Here is a 15850-nt window from a genome sequence, read left to right on the forward strand (position 1 = left end):
CAAGGGGAGCTGAGTGCTGGGGGAGGGGGGTCCTAGCAGGATGGAAACCCCCAGGCCCACCTGCTGGAGCTTGTCCGAGCCCTGCCTTTCCCGTCCAGGGGGCGAGTGGGGGGGGGGCGGGGGCAGCATCAGGAAGCTGGGCCGCCCTGGTCCTCCCTAGACCCGCCTGGCAGGGCTCAGATGGGGGAACCAGCCGCAGCACAGACGCGGCTGGGACAGGCCCCCCAGCGCAAAGATCTCAGGGCAACCTGGGCGTGCAGGGGCCGGGCCAGAGCCGAGAGCCAGGCGCCGGGCTACACGCCTGCAGGCAAACCTGTTCGCTCGCCCCCGCCCGCCCACGCCGACGCCAACGTACACCCGGGCGAGCCCCTGCGCATGCGGTCTGCCACAGCCACAGCCGGGCAGGCCCCGCCCTGGGCAAGCTCGCTGGCACACGCACCGGGTGGAGGGGGGGGCCCAGGGCCGCTGGCAGCAGTGTGGCCTCGCTCAGATGCGCAGGGGACGATACCCAGACTGACTCCACCGGGCTGGATTCAGGCCCCCCCCCCGGGATCCTGCCCTTGGTGACTCCACCCCTGGGCCCTGGCCTCACCCCTCTTTTGGGGGGTAGCAGCTGGGCTCACCCACCCCAGGGCAGGCTGTGTCTGGCCCAGATGAGCCACGCTCCAGCCTCTACCCCCCCAGCTCAGCCCGTCCCCCCCCCACCGCCCTTGAGCGCCAGACTCTAGCAGCAGAGGCCCCCCCGTGATGGATCTCGCTGCCACTCAGAGGCGCTACCCAGAGGCTGAGGGGGTGGCAGGGCCCCCCCCCAAGGACAGCCACATTCAGCACCTGATTGATGCTCCAATAACCGGCCTCGCACTCGGGCCCCGCGAGCCGAGCCGGCCATGGCGCCAGGCTGCTGCTTCCCAGCAGGGCTGAGCTGGGGTGGGAAAGCAGAGGGGGAGGGAGGGAGGAGGAGGCAGGGGCCAGGGCCACCAGCTCCCCTGCAATGCCCTGCCCAGCCCCCAACGGCACGGCAAGCCAGCACCGGCAAATCAGCCACAGGCCAGAGGCAAGGGGCAGCCTTGAACTCTGTGACCCGACATGTCCCTGCTGCTGCCCCGCCCATGGGCTTCGGGAGCCCCACATAGCCCCTCAGCCGGTGTGGCTCTGGGCTTCTGGGCTGAGCCTATTCTGAGGGGACGGGGATGGAGCCACCCCAGATAGGAGCGTGGCCAGCCCTTGGTAGGCAGCTGGCAGGTCGAGGCTGTCAGGACACCTGGGTTCTAGGCCCAGCTCTGCCCTGAGGCTGCTGGGTGATCTTGGGCAAGTCACTTCCGCCCAAACCTTCAGAGGCACCTAACTCCCATTGAAATGAAAAGGCCTGGGATGGCCATGCTCTGTGCCTCAGTTTCCCCATCTGTAAAATGGGAGCGGGAGGGAGTCACTGGGGCAGGGGGAGGGGAAGAGCAGCACTGCCCCGCTGAGGCACACCTTACAGGCATTGCAGGACATCCCTATCCCTCTTACACTAACAAGGAAACTGAGGCACAGAGACAGCAACTGAGCCCACCGCCCTTGCCGCGTCAGCGCGAGAGAAGAGAACCCAGGAGTCCTGTCCTCTAACAGCAAGGCCGGCCTGCGGCTGACGCCAACCTTTCCTCTCGGGGGGGGGAGGGGGAGGAATCTGGCTCCTGGGCAGCCCATCATAAAGCCCCCCCTTGTCCCTCCACCCCTGGGCTACCCCTCCTGGAGACTCAGCCCCGAGGGCCCCCACTGTCACCAGGCCCTCTAGGGGCTGCCCTCATCCTCCTGACCCCAGAGGGAGCCGACCCCACAGGCCCATCGTTAAGCTTGAGCTGAGCTTCCAGTCCAGGGTGGATTTTCCAAAGTTCATTCAAATCCACACCCCTGCCTGGATTGGGTTGAAATATGACACGCCGGGCAAAGGCCTGGAGAAGAGCTAGTGATGCAAATATGGGGTCATTTGGTCCAGGGGTTCCTGAGAGTTCGCCCTCCCCCCCCCCAAGACCTCATTGTAAAATGTGCTGCTCCCTATACGGGTTTAGGCTCCGCCCGCGACATCTGTTCCATAAATAAATCCCCTGCAGACGTGCAGCGAAAGGCGGCTGATCTCGCAACTTCGGCTACGCAAGTAGGTCTTACCATCGCTGAATCAAAGGCAGAATTTATGGAAATGAATCGACTGCCCAAGGATTTTAGCTCCATGGCAGGTGAAGCTTTAGAGAACATGAATCAATTTACTTACCTGGGTAGCATCAGCTGGGATGCAGGTGATTGTCCGTTGGCTGTCGCACGCGGAATAGTTCAGCACAGAAGTCCCATGGAATCTGTAAAAACCTCCAGCTTAAAATCTTTAGACACGTCTTAAGAGCGGGTCTACATTGGAAAATTAGGTCGACCCAGCAAAACGGACCCGAGTCCCCATGTAGACAGCGCTAGGTTCTCCTGCCGCCCTCGCTACCGCCTCACAGGGAGGGGGATTGCCTGCGCTGATGGGAGAACCCCTCAGGCACTACCGCAAGACACTGTTCTGCTGTAGCGTTTATATGTAGACAAGCCCTGAGCGTTCTATATGGAGCAGAGACAATCCGTCCATCCAGGGCCCAAACATAATTTTTTCAGGCCCAGTTCAAACTTGTAACACGGGCCCCCTCCCACCCACATACCCCAATCCCTCAGCCCGTACATACAATCTCAGGAGCCATGAACAATTTTTTCCTCATAATAATGGGGGTTGCGGCCTAGGCCGGGCCACCCAGGGCCCCTGATAAAGTGTACCTTTTCCCCCCCACCCATGTGGAGGCCCTGGTCCATCCAATGCAAAGTGAACAGCTCTCAGTGCGGGCGCCTGCATGGAATAGTCAATTTAACCAGCGCTGATCAAACGAATGAAGAAGAGGTGCTGGAATCGATACGATACAAGGATCTGGAGGAGGAGACGGGTATGTTTGGGAGAGCTTTTCAGACTACTTGACAGCCAGCTACCTAAGCAAGCATTTCTCTGTTGACCCCTGGACAGGAGACAGAGAGGGTGACAGAGAGGTATGCACCCTAGCACAATAATAGCTGACGTGGCCTTATGATGTCTGAATAGGCCTGGAAAAACGAGCCCAGGCTAGGGCCGACTGGCCCCTTTGAACTCCTGCCTCATGCAGCTGATGGTGTGGGAAGGCTGAAAACAGCTAGGCCTTGGCTGTGTTTATTAGACTGTCATAAGCGTGGCAGCGGCAGAGGTGAATCTTGGCCGTGCTGTGAGTGGAGGTCAGGAGCACAGGGCTGGTGAAGGCCCCCCGTCCGCAGCCTTTTACTGGTGAAAATCCAGTAAGGCTCTGAATCCTGCAAACCCTCTGCTCTGGGTCGGGAGCAGCGAACCATAGCAATGGCGGGCTGGACGGGAGCTCGAAAAGTCAACACATCCGCTCCCTGCATTGAGGCAGGACCAGGCAAATCTAGACCATTCCTGACATGGGTTTGTCCAACCTGTCCTTAAAACCCGCCAGTGGCGGGGACGTCACGGCCTCCCTTGGGAGCCTGGTCCATAGCTTAACTCCCCTTCGAGCTAGAACGATTTTTCCAACCTCAATCTCTCTTGCTGCAAATTAAGGCTTGTCCTACCTCAAGTGGACGTGGAGAACAAGCGACCACAGCCCTCTCTATCGTGGGCCTTGATATGCAGCGTAGGCATCCCCTCGGACAGAATTTTCTGCTGCAGCGGCTCAACTGTGTATATGAAGAAACAGCTGATAAACCACTCTTAATAAAACCCTAAACATCACGGGCACGTCTTCGCTACGTCATGGCTTTGAACAGTTTCTTTTTCTGTGGTGGGTGGGCGAGGGTCTGGCCTGCAAAGTGCAGGAGGTCAGACTAGATGATCAGGATGGTCCCTTCTGACCTTAAAGCCAATGAAGACGGTTATGAGGCCCCCTTCCCCGTATCTTCTTTTCTCAAGACTAAACGTGCCCTGTTTTTTTAACCTTTCCTGCTAGGTCAGGTTTTCTAAACCTTTGATCGTTTTTGCTGCCCTCCTCTGGACTCTCTCCAGTTTGTCCCCCTCTTTCCTAAAGTGCGGCATCCAGAACTGGACCCATGTCTCCAGCAGGGCGTCTCCAGTGCCGAGTAGAACAGGACAACTTAATTACTCCCTGCGTCATCCATACAACACTCCTGTTACTACAGCAGGGGAGGGGTTACGGTGAAGTCAATGGGTGTAAGTCACACGTGTGGGTGTAACGGTTTGCACGGAGCAGGGTTTTTATGTTTAAATGAATTGCTCAGGTGCATTGTGGGTTGTGTTTCTCGTCTCCCCTCACCTCCTTGAAAAATTAAAAAAAACAGGTTACATAAAATGCAGCCAGGTTGGGCGGTGGTGGAGCATCGTTGCCATCTAGTGGATACTAGGCTCAATCACAAGACCGAGTCTTAAAATGGTCAGTTTGCCTGGAAATTCAGAGCGGCCTGGGTCCACCTAGTGAGAGGAGCTGTTGTGCCCAACCCCAAATTTGGGTGCAATTGATTTCCAAATGCTCAACTGCTCCGGGTGCAGGCTGAACTCACAGACTTCGGAACTTAATTCCTCATGTTACACTTATGAAATAAACAGCAGGATCTTATTCAGGGGACAAGGCAGTATGCTGAGTTTATTATGAATAAAGAAAATATTTGAAAAAGCAATTGACACACACACACACACACACACACACACACACACACACACACACACACACACACACACACACACACACACACACACACACACACACACACAGTTCTGCAGGAGGGATGTAATTACCAGCCTCTGTGTTGCTCAAGCTGAATCACTGGCCAGGTGACTCAGACATGAGAATGGAGCCAGGCTCTGTCGGTCATGACACGATGCTCCTTGGGGTCTGCAGAACGAGCCCAAAGTCCAGGTTTCTTCACCCCATTTTTATACTGATCCATCCCCATTCGGGTCTATGGATTTTGTCATGTCAGATCGTCTCCTTGTTTGATGTAATCGTCAATTACGTTTGATATCGCAAGTGTGAGAGCTTTCCCATTATTCTTTCATTCCTGTTTCCCACTTTGTCTTGTTCCTGTCCTTGGGTATTAACTCCCCTGTTTTCCGTGATCTTCGGCCATCTGGGTTGTAAAAGTTCTTTAAACAAAAGCATCTTCTCTCTCTCTCCTGCCCTTGGAGGCTGAGAACCATTACCTCAGCAATTACTTCCTCGCCGTCTTATCTCAGTGGACTCAAACTGCATTCACTCCTCATTCATACTCACTAAAATCATTACATTCTTATCCCATTACATTAGTACATTATCTTATACTTACTTACTAACATAATAAAATCCTTATACCTACACCAATTCTATGAATACTAATTTTACTAAAAGGAAATAAAAGAATCTTATTTGCCCTCTCATTGCCCCATGATTTACACCAGGGGTGTCAAAGTCACTTCCTATCGCAGGTCAGATTGGAATAAAATGTTCTCCAAGTGGGCAGACCTTTGCGGCGTCTTACCCTCCGCCGAAAAATCTCACGGCGTCCTCCCTTTTGGCGGCAGCTCGCAGCATCTTCCCCACCGCTGAGAAATTGTGCTGCGTCCTCCTTTTTGGCGGCATCTCGGCACCAGGGGCCGGAACAAAAAGGATCGCGGGCCGGATGTTTGACACCCCCGATTGACACATCAACCACATTCCTGATACGCATTGGGCACTTTACTTCACTTGTAAATTATCACAAATTAGATTTCAGGATGTTCCCACACATTCATACGTAGATCTTCACAAACAGGGCCCCAATGTATTGTAAATGTTAAATCACGAATGTTTAGGCAGGATGTTTCCACCCGTACGTTCAAGCAGTCAATTATCATAGTGGAGCCGGGGGTGGCATGAACAAACAATCAATGTGTCTGGAACATCCCTATCTATAATGCCTAGTTTTGTTCTCTCTCAGTGTGAGGATTAACCCTTAAGCTTCAAATACGTATCCATGGTCCGGGTCTGCTCTGGTTCAGGCCTACATCACAGTGCTGGGGCCTACACTCAACCCCTGTTAACCAGACAGATCCTGGAGCTGGGCCTTTTTTTGGACAACCTACAAAGCCTGTTTCCCCATGCATTCCCACAGGGCAGCGCTTCTCAGAGATGGGCCGGGCCCTGACGGAGGAGAGTGTGTGCCAAGGACTAGCCTTCGAGAGCAGACTGCCCAGTTGTCCTCCAGCATCTCAGCTTTTATTATTTAAAAAAAAAAAAAAAAAAAAAAAAGATCATTCTTTAGGTGTTGGCGTTGCAAAGAAATCTTTGACAATATGATCCCAGAGTAACTGAGGCAAAGATGTTAGCCTGAGTTTGCAGAGAGCCTGAGATGAAGGAATTGCCCTGAGCAGCGTAACCAGCACAGCAACACCTGTCAGAGTTTGCAGAGCACCTGAGACATTAGGTCTGTGTCCGTCACACTTCGGTTCATTTCAGTGGGTGTCATCCACATCTGAGTTAGCTTCCAAGCCTCTGCCCCATGTGTCCAGGCAGCAGCGCTTCCCCTGCACCCATCCAAAGGGATAAGGGAAACTGGAGTTAACCCCTTGCATGCTAGGGGCTGGGCAGTGCCCAGGCAGCTTGTTTTAACGATAACCAGTGAGCTCTTTCTCTAACCCCCATCACATCGGTCCTTCCAGCATGCACCTTCATCCAGAGCTGGCCCAGGGAAGGGCCATGGGGCTAAGAACTCTCCATCGCTCGAGATCTGTGGCTTGAAGCTGGCTGCGGGGGAAGTGTGTGCGAGATACGCATGGCTCACCCGTGAGGCCCACCATGACGCAGCTCTTTGGGAACAGAGCGACCTCCACCACCTCCAATGTCCTGTTCCTGACAGGGGCCAGCAAGAAGGAGCTAGAGCCCCATAGGCTGCTGCGGGATAATCTACTCCCAGAGCAGTATCCTCAAACCCCCATGAGAGAGATCAGCTGAGGCTTCATAACCCTTCCAACATCAGCGTCAGCTAGTCTAGCTCTGGCTACTCCAGTTAGCCAGAGAAATGTCCAGTGCCTCTTTGGGTGCTACACAGCTCTTGATCTCAGCCATGTCTGGTAGCAGTGAGTTCCAGAGTCTCTGTCCCATTCTATGGGAAAGTATTGCCTTTGATCAGTGTTTAATCTGTCGTCTTTCCCTGGACACCGCCTCGTTCTTGTCTCATGAGACAAGAATAGAAGCTCCCACTTCCCCTTTTCCATCCCATTCGCTGCACTGTGCGCTTCAATCCGGGCTGCTCTGATTCATCCCCTCTCCAAGGCAAACAATTCCACTCCTTTGCTACAAAAGCTTTCCCAGGCCCCTGGCCATTCTCAGCACCCTCCTCTGAACCACTCTGGTTCCGCAGTCTCCTTTCTTTCCATGGGGTGATCAGCGCTGCGCACTGTGTCCACGGGAGGCTGCACCACTGATTTCTCTTTATCATCTCAGTATTGTTCAGCATCCAATCCTTCTGTATTCTAACCTGGTTTGCTTTTCTCAACTGCAACTGCACCCTGCGCAGAGGACTCCATGGAGCAATCGTGCATGCCCCCTCAGCCCCTTTCCTGATTCAAAGCCCAATAAGATATAGACGTTCCAATTCCCCCCAACGTGCATTACTTTTATCCATTAAATTCAAACTCCTCCCACCTTCCCCACTCACTTACCTTGGTCAGGTCTTTCTGAAGTTCCTCACGATCGTCTCTGGACCTTCCTTCTCTCCTGCCTCCCCCAGAACCTCACAGGTCACCTGCCGTAGCGCACAATCTCGAAGCGCTGGCTATGAATCTTTGGCCTGGATGAAAATTAACTGTTTATTCCTATTCTTGTCTCTTAGCCAGTTTCTGCTCCACTTTGTCTTACCACACAGCTCCTGAGCTTCTTTAGGAATGTTTAGGGAACATTTTCCAAGTCTAAATTCAGAGGTCCATAGATTTTAACACAACAAGGGACCATCAGATCACCTAGTCTGGCCTCCTGTACGAGAAGTCAGAGAATGTCATCCAGTGATTCCTATACTGAGCCCAGTAACACGTTTGATTAAAGCATCTCTTCCAGGCTGGATCTGAAGACATCAAGAGGTGGTGAGAATGTACCTCTTCCATTGGTAGTTTGTTCCCATAGTCAGTTACCCTGACTTTAGCAAATCTGTGCCTTGCTGCTAGTAGCAGCCCACTGGAGGACATAGCTGTGCTGTTAATGTTGCAGATTCTGGGGTGTTGGGACGTTTGGGTACAGGGCAAATTCCTGCTGGGCTTGGCCTTTATTCCCGTAGCTCTCTGCCTTCTACAGGTACCCGCAGGCCTTGCAGAACAGCACACTGCAGGTGTGTCTACTGCCGTTCAACACCCACGGCTGGCCTGTGCCAGCTGGCTCGGGCAAAGGGACCGTTGAATTGCAGTGCAGACATTTGTAAGGCGGCAGGGTCCCAGAGCTTGGGCTGCAGCCTGAGCCCGAACGTCTGCACCACCATCAGCCACGTAGTCTGAGCCAGCCAGCGTGGGCCAGGCGTGGGTGTCGAATGGCGGTGTAGACACAGCCTTAGATGGTCTTCAGGAAGACCCTCTACCCAGTGCCACAGCTGCAGAGGGAAGGGAGCCGCACCAGCAATCAAAGCTAGGGCTTGCCCTGAGCTGCACAGGCCTCCCAGAATCTGTACCAACCACGCTGTATTGCACCTCGTTTTACAGCACAGCTGTGAGCTTGGTCAGCCCAGCCCAGCCCCTCCGCTGTTAAGAAGTCAGGGCTAAAATTGAGCACTCAGTGGCAGATCAACCAAACAAGCTTCCTGCCTTAGGGCATTAGCCCTGAGTTACTCTCGTTCCTCTTGTTTCTCCTTGAGCCTCTTCCAGCTGCTGATCTGGCCGTGGGACACTGGGTCAGTGTCATTTCAGAGGAAGGAATGCCCCTGGAGAGGCAGCAACACCGCTTGGGTGCATTCAGGTGGCCTCCTATCCAAGAACCGAACAAGGCTGATACTGCAGAGCTGGTGGAATGTGCGAGAACCCCAGCGCTCCGCGGGTCAGAGACTTGCTGGACAAGGCAGGATGAAAAGGGGCTATCTACGCAACCGTCTGCCTGTTCTCACTGACACCCATTTACGACGAAGCCTGTGATGCAACACATGGGAAAAAAGCCACAGAGTAAGAGGAGAGAGATGAAGATTCCCCCATGCGTGTGCCTGTTGGGATTTATTGTAATGGAATCACACAGCAGAGAGCTTATTCTTGTTAATATTTTAATGTTATATTTGCAGCATAAATAAAAGGCACATTATATGTTTGGTAAGAACAGTGGCTGAAGGAACAAATTGATAAGTGCCAGGATTTTGTTTTTAAACAGCAAAATACAACACAGGAGCATGCCACACCCTCCTCCGCCCCTGCTGACACAAAGGACAACAGGAATTCATGGCACAGGCTAATGCTAAATTGTGAGGACCTGCTCACAGGAGCACTTCGGTGAAGAATATTTATTTGCTAGTTCGACCCGTCTGCGCCTCCTCCACTTTTGGTGTGAAAGGCAGAGCAAGTCAAGAGTTGTACAACAAACCTGTACCGGGAAGGAGAGTCAGGGAGTCCAGGTTTGGATACATCTAAAAACAATTTCATTGCATAAGGAATTGCGCATCCATTCAGGAAAGTTGATATATGTCTATATATTTCTATATATATTCATAGATAGGTATTTTCTTTTATAGAGATACTACACCCTTGTGGTTAAGCTTTTCAGGGATTTATTTTTTGTGGGTTTTTTATTTTCTTCCATTATTGATCGTAAAAGCTCTCCATATAAAACAGCCAGCTATTTGTTGAAGGGCAGGTGTCATGTGGATTCTTGTACTACTGCACTCCCATTCAAACGAAGACTGGTTCTTTGTGCTGGGGGGAGGCAAATCCCAGGACGTGGTTACTTGGGTTGCTGCTCTAAGGGCATGGGGGAGACTTTGTTCTGCCTTGGATGGCCCTGCGTCAAAGAGCTGCCGCTCTGCTCCCACAGAGCACCCTGGACAATTGGCTGGAGCCTACGGACAATGCTTGCTCCTTCTTTCATTGTGCCTCTAGCCCAGAGCCAGAAGGGAGAGGCCACTGTCTTGCAGACCTTGCACATGACACCACGGAGGCTGCTGTTCTCTTGCAGCCCTGTGGGTTGCTAATGAGAATCAAGGCTCCTGGATGGGATGCTTTGCTTTGAGGAGCCAAAAATAGTCTGTTCTCTCCTGCAAGGCCACGGATCAGCTTTGACCTGGGCTAAAACACTCCTTCCGTCCGCATTAGAAGAGAGAGGGGAGCAGAGGGCAGAGCAAGAACTGCCTCATTTAGGCAAAATGTTTTGAGATTGACTGAATTTTAGAGCAGAGCTACTCGTCAGATTTAAAGGTGAAATGGTATCACATTATTTGAGATGCTGCAGGTCCCTCAGGTAGCTGGGCTCAAACTAAACCTCTGGCTCTGGCCAGTCCAGAAGTTGGAGGGACTGATCTCCAGTGGGCCGAACCCACATCCTCCAGGTTTCCATACCCATAAAAAACTTGTGGCCGGGCCCTCTCTCTCAAGTTAAAAATTAACAACCCAGTCGAACCCACAAGTGGATTTTCTCCACTGCAGCCAATCTCTGTAAATTGGCTGAGCCCTTTAAAAGAACAAAAACAAAAAAACCAAAGGCTTCTTGTGAATTTCAAGTATCATGGAGTTGCTTTGGCAGCTCAGTACTATGTGGCAAACAGCAAAAGCAGCAAGTGGTGGTCTAGTGATTAAGAGATACTGGAGTCTGAGGGACAAGTGGACCATTACTTCCCATTACACATTAAGTGATTCCTGTCTCAATCCATTAGGAATGCAAGTTGCTGAGGGCAAGTCCATACTACAAAATTAAGTCATCCGAAGTTATGTCGACTTACAGCCACTACAGTAATTAAACTGCTTTTGCGTGTCCACCCTACGCTTCTTGTGTTGATGTGCATTCCCAGCAGGAGTGCTTGCACTGATTTAACCGTCAGTGGGGAGTGCTGTGGGATGGCTTCTGAAAGGCAGCAACAATCAATGTAAGCAACGCATTGTCTGCACCAGTGCTGCGTCAACCTAACTACATTGACTTAAGCGCTACGCCTCGCGCAGAGGTGGCGTTATTACGTCGGTGCAGTGGGCGTGTTACATCAGTGGGAGCTACGTTTTAGTGTAGACGCTGACAGAGTTCGGTTGATGTAAGCTGCCTTATGTCGATCTAACTCGGTAGTGTAGACCAGGGCCGAGTCTGGGGTCAGAGTGCAGCTCCCTGCACTACAGAAACCAGACCCACTCTTGGTATCAGCTGGGAGTTTCAGAGAAAAAGCGATCAAGCGCCAGCCCCTATCTTGGTCAGGTGCCCTTTGTAAAAGACCACGCTAGGAATGGGATGAGTTCCCATTGCCAACTCACCATCCTCCCCTCCCCATGCCTTAAGCCATGCCTCTGGCTACCTGCAACAGACCCTAACCTTTAACTCCTTTCTGCAATTACAACAGTCTCCACAGAAGGTGCTAGCTTTGTGCAGCTGCAGCAGCTAACGGATCCAAGGTGTGCTGGGAAACTGCACCCCACCCAAAGCACCCGCAAACACCTTCTCCCAAAGCCCCCACCCCCCTCTCAAAATAAAAGCAATACAGCACAACAAATGCATAATGTCTAGTGATACAGAACACTATAGCAGTCCAGTTATGGGACGTTTTGAACACAACAATAATGATTCAGTCCTGCAGGATACAGCACACAACACTAAAGAGGAGAAAAGAGCTAATGGGGGGACAATCCCAGCTGAATAAAGGCAGCTTCTCATTATGGTGGTGTTCATGCTAGACTTCGTGGGGTACAGAAGACAGCTTCTCTAGACCCATCCAGATCATTAGCAGTCCAAACTGTCAGCACCTTTAAGATCAGCTGAGACGTGTCTCAAAGATCAGATAAAAAAAGGTGATGCACATGGCCTAAAATGCCCAGATGGAGACCTCCTTTAGAGGAAAAGGGGATTTTGTTCAAACAGGGCAACAACCCCTCTCTCCTCGTTGCTCTGTAACATCCCACCTGGGCGCTTGAGGTGGTGTTTGTGTGCGTGTGTGTGGGGGGGGATATCAAAGTTTTGGTACACTGAGCCCTCCTATGGCTCAGAAACAGCACCGAAACCTGGAAATTGAGAGAAAGGAAAGAAGGTGCCCAAGCTCAGCTCCAAACTGGAAGTGCCCAGAGCGCTGCCCTGGCGAAGGAGACGAGAATCAAAGTGAAAATCTATGCCCCGTTCCCAGCTGTTACATCCAACAGAGCACCCCTTCCACACGCAGGAACTCTGGGGGTCTGGCTTTCCAGGACCTCAGCCTGGAGAGTGCAAAGGGACACATTCCACTAGAGGGCACCAAAGCAGCAGCCAGGAACAGCCTAGCGGCCACGGTGACTGCAGATATCCAGGTCCCAACTGGAAATGTGGATTTAGAGCCAGCACAGCTCCAAATCTCCATGAAATGTAGGACTAACGCCGCTGACACCTCACCGTATAATTCAGCCTCTCTCTCACACAGAAGCACCTTCTACCTCTACAGCTTGTGCTAGAAATGAACCAATCAGACATAATGCAAAACAAAGGACCCCTTCATCTGTGTCACACACAACTGGGGCTGTTACAATGAACAACCAATGTCCACTCGGTAATGCTGTATGATTAAGGTTAGAGGGGATGGTTGTCTAACCTGTAGCACAATAAGCAAAATCATTCTCACAGGTGAATCCAATGCCAGGCCTGCTTAATCGAACCTTTGTACGTAGTGTCGTGTTAGCCGTGTCGGTCCCAAGATATTAGAGAGAAGGTGGATGAGGTAATATCTATTATTGGACCAATTTCTGTTGGTGAGAGATACCCCAGACCAGAAGAGCTCTGTGTAGCTCAAAATCTAGTCTCTCACCAACAGATGTCAATATGGGATGTAAAAGGAACACATCCACCCTACGTCCCTCGGGCTAACCTTTTATCCAGATGCCTGGGAATTTCTTTCAGTTGAGGGAATATGGATACACGGGCTGTATAAATGGCCAGTGATTTGAGTGGCGCTAAGGAGAACTTCTTCTGACAAATTCAAACAACGGGTTATGAATGGAAAACTCACAAACTCAAAGATACCCATCCTGCTCCAGGACTCTCTTATCCTGAGTTCTCCTGGTGTGGCTTCCCCTAGGTAGAAAATGTATGTTTAATGCAGAAACATTATCCCAAGTCTCCTGTTGGAGAACAGTTTAAAGGAGAAGAAAGTCTGTAGTGGTTCAGGTCATGGAGTGGGGGAAAAAAGGGGAGTTTAAAAACTCTGGATTAGAGGTGGATGACCGCAAGTCAGCTCAAGGCGGGAATCAAGCACCTGCTTAACTGGGTGGTTAAAAGCACCCCCAACAACATGGAAAGTCACACTGACTAGTGGTTACAGCCTGGGAATAGAGGATTCAGGAGCATCCTGGGCTCATTGTGCCCTCAAATCAAGTCACAGGACTCCCATGTACTTTATCCACCCAGCCTGTAAAACGGGGTAAGAGGCCAACCTGGTTTTATAGCAAAAAAGCGAACGCCATTCTCCCCTCTCCAGGAGACGGCGAATCTTTGGGAAAATTGATTACAAAAGAGGCTGCTCCTTGCAGACCGAGTTCCACAATCACAGAGATTAACCCACGAAATCCCCAGCTCTCTTGCCGTGCCTTTCCCCACTCCATGGAGGACCTACACTAACCTGCCTCTTAGATTGAGACCAGCAAAGTGTTCCTGCTCCTGGGGAACTGCAGCACAAGATGGATGATGTATTCTAATCCAGAGTACTAGGAGATTAGTTCTTTCACTAGCTTAGTGTTGATCACTTGAGACCTCCCAGTTACTGCCCTGAACTTGCTAATACAGGAGCAAATGGATCTGAGCTGAGCTGGAAAGTGGGGATTTTTGTTGGTACTTGGCCACAGACCCACAGAACACAGGGCTTACTGAGTTTCATAACCAAGCCTTGCCAGGTTCTCCAACCCCCCACTCCCTCCAACATACTTAATTTAATGCATCTGTTTTGGCCGGCAACCAAAAGAATTCCTGAAGCAAAGGCACCACAATTCCCTCAGATGAGCTCTTAAAGGCGCTAGTCATTCCGGGACTGTTAAGTCTCAACCTGAATAGTAACAAGAGCTTTTGAGTACAACATTACTATCCCTGGTATGTATATTGTAAAAATATAGTATGCCATGCTAAAGGCGAGAGAAAAGCTACAATGAGTGCAAGGGCAAGGGAATTAATGTCAGATGCTCTCACATCAAAGAGCTCTCTGTCAGAAGCCCTACTGCCTTTTCTTTTTGTTTGCTTTTGTTTTTTAAAATGTTTTATTTTGTACCAATCATGATGCTGTCAAGCCATAGCGATAAGAAAGAGGCACCACTAATTCTATGGCTGAAGTCCTACTCCACACCTAACAGTGGAATTCAACAGAGATATGCAGAGGGATCTGATCTTTTTAGTCTTAATTGGAAGGACTAGGGAGAACAAAAGGAGAAAAGCAGTTTCTCTCTGCTATGAGCCCATGAGGGCAAAGACTAGATTCTTGCTGAGAACGTCATGTGGTTCGACATTCTGACGTCGTAGGGAAAGAAATGCATGTCTAACGTCATTGCTTCTCATGGATTATTGAAATGATCTCTTCCTATTATAATGAGGGTAAACATTAACTGATAAAAAAATACTGCTCTGAATGAGTATGATCCTACAGCTTGTGCTTAGTCCTTGCCCAATAAGAACTTAAATGTACTTTTAAACACGGCAATATTTTTCCTGGCCTCCTGAAATAAGCTAGAAGCGTATCATTTTCCCACTGTGAAGTAGGCCATGCATAAGGGCCAAAGATCACATGCAATTCCAAACATTCTTTGTCATAGCCAGGAGAAATGTTCATGAAGAATAGGTATGGGAAGACAATTCATTGAAAATGGCATTAGTCACAGTCCCTTTCGGCCTAAGACAACCAATTGCTAAAGCTCTAAAGCAACAGGGAAAGCCCGTGAAACTCACTTTAGCTAACAAAGCCTTAGGTGATATTGGGAAGGCTGCCTGAAAAGCTGGGGTCTAGGAGGGCAAAAGAACTCTATGTGCACAGCAGGTCTGCAGACTACGTGGAGTTCGAGCTCTCTGTGGATACTGCCATCTATTCAGGAATCTAAGATTTTGCTTTTCAAAAAAAGTTCTTCACTTTAGGCTGAGAAAACAGCTGTCACGGAACAAATCCATGAGGATGTGAAGCCTGTATGTTGGTGACTGAACCTGCAAGTGAAAATAGGATAGAAAAGGGCACCACCATCTATAGATCTGGAAGGAAACTCCCAACAGGTACAATCCTCATTAGCCGGCAAGAAAGATTATCTTCCCACAAAAAGCCATAATGAATGTCCAAGACCACAAGAAGGTAGTACTTCCTCTACAGTTCTCAGTAATTTTACACACAGATTAATATGAAATCATCTCTAGGAAAAGATGCAATTAGGGAGAAGCTGGTGATTTAAAGGAATAACCTAGCAACTGGTTTCATAATTGTTTTAAACACACACTCAACTGTCAGTGAATTATATTCCTCATGATATAAAGGCTCCTAGGGGGCTGTAAACTCTGCTTGGCTACAGGACAGAACTTCACACGGGCCACATCTTTTCAGCAGGCCTCCTTTAACTATGTCTGCAGTATTTATTTATTCAAGCACAGCCAGTCTATTTACATGAGCAAATCAACGCAATCGTGATTAAATGAGGCCCTAGTGGAAAAACGGGGCCCCTAAAATTAAAATCTTAGAAGTAGTTGTCCATTGAAAC

Source organism: Emydura macquarii, unplaced genomic scaffold, assembly GCF_026122565.2.
Source record: "Emydura macquarii macquarii isolate MOO-44397 ecotype Brisbane River unplaced genomic scaffold, CSIRO-AGI_Emac_v2 contig_2994, whole genome shotgun sequence".
NCBI classification, from domain to species: domain Eukaryota; kingdom Metazoa; phylum Chordata; order Testudines; family Chelidae; genus Emydura; species Emydura macquarii.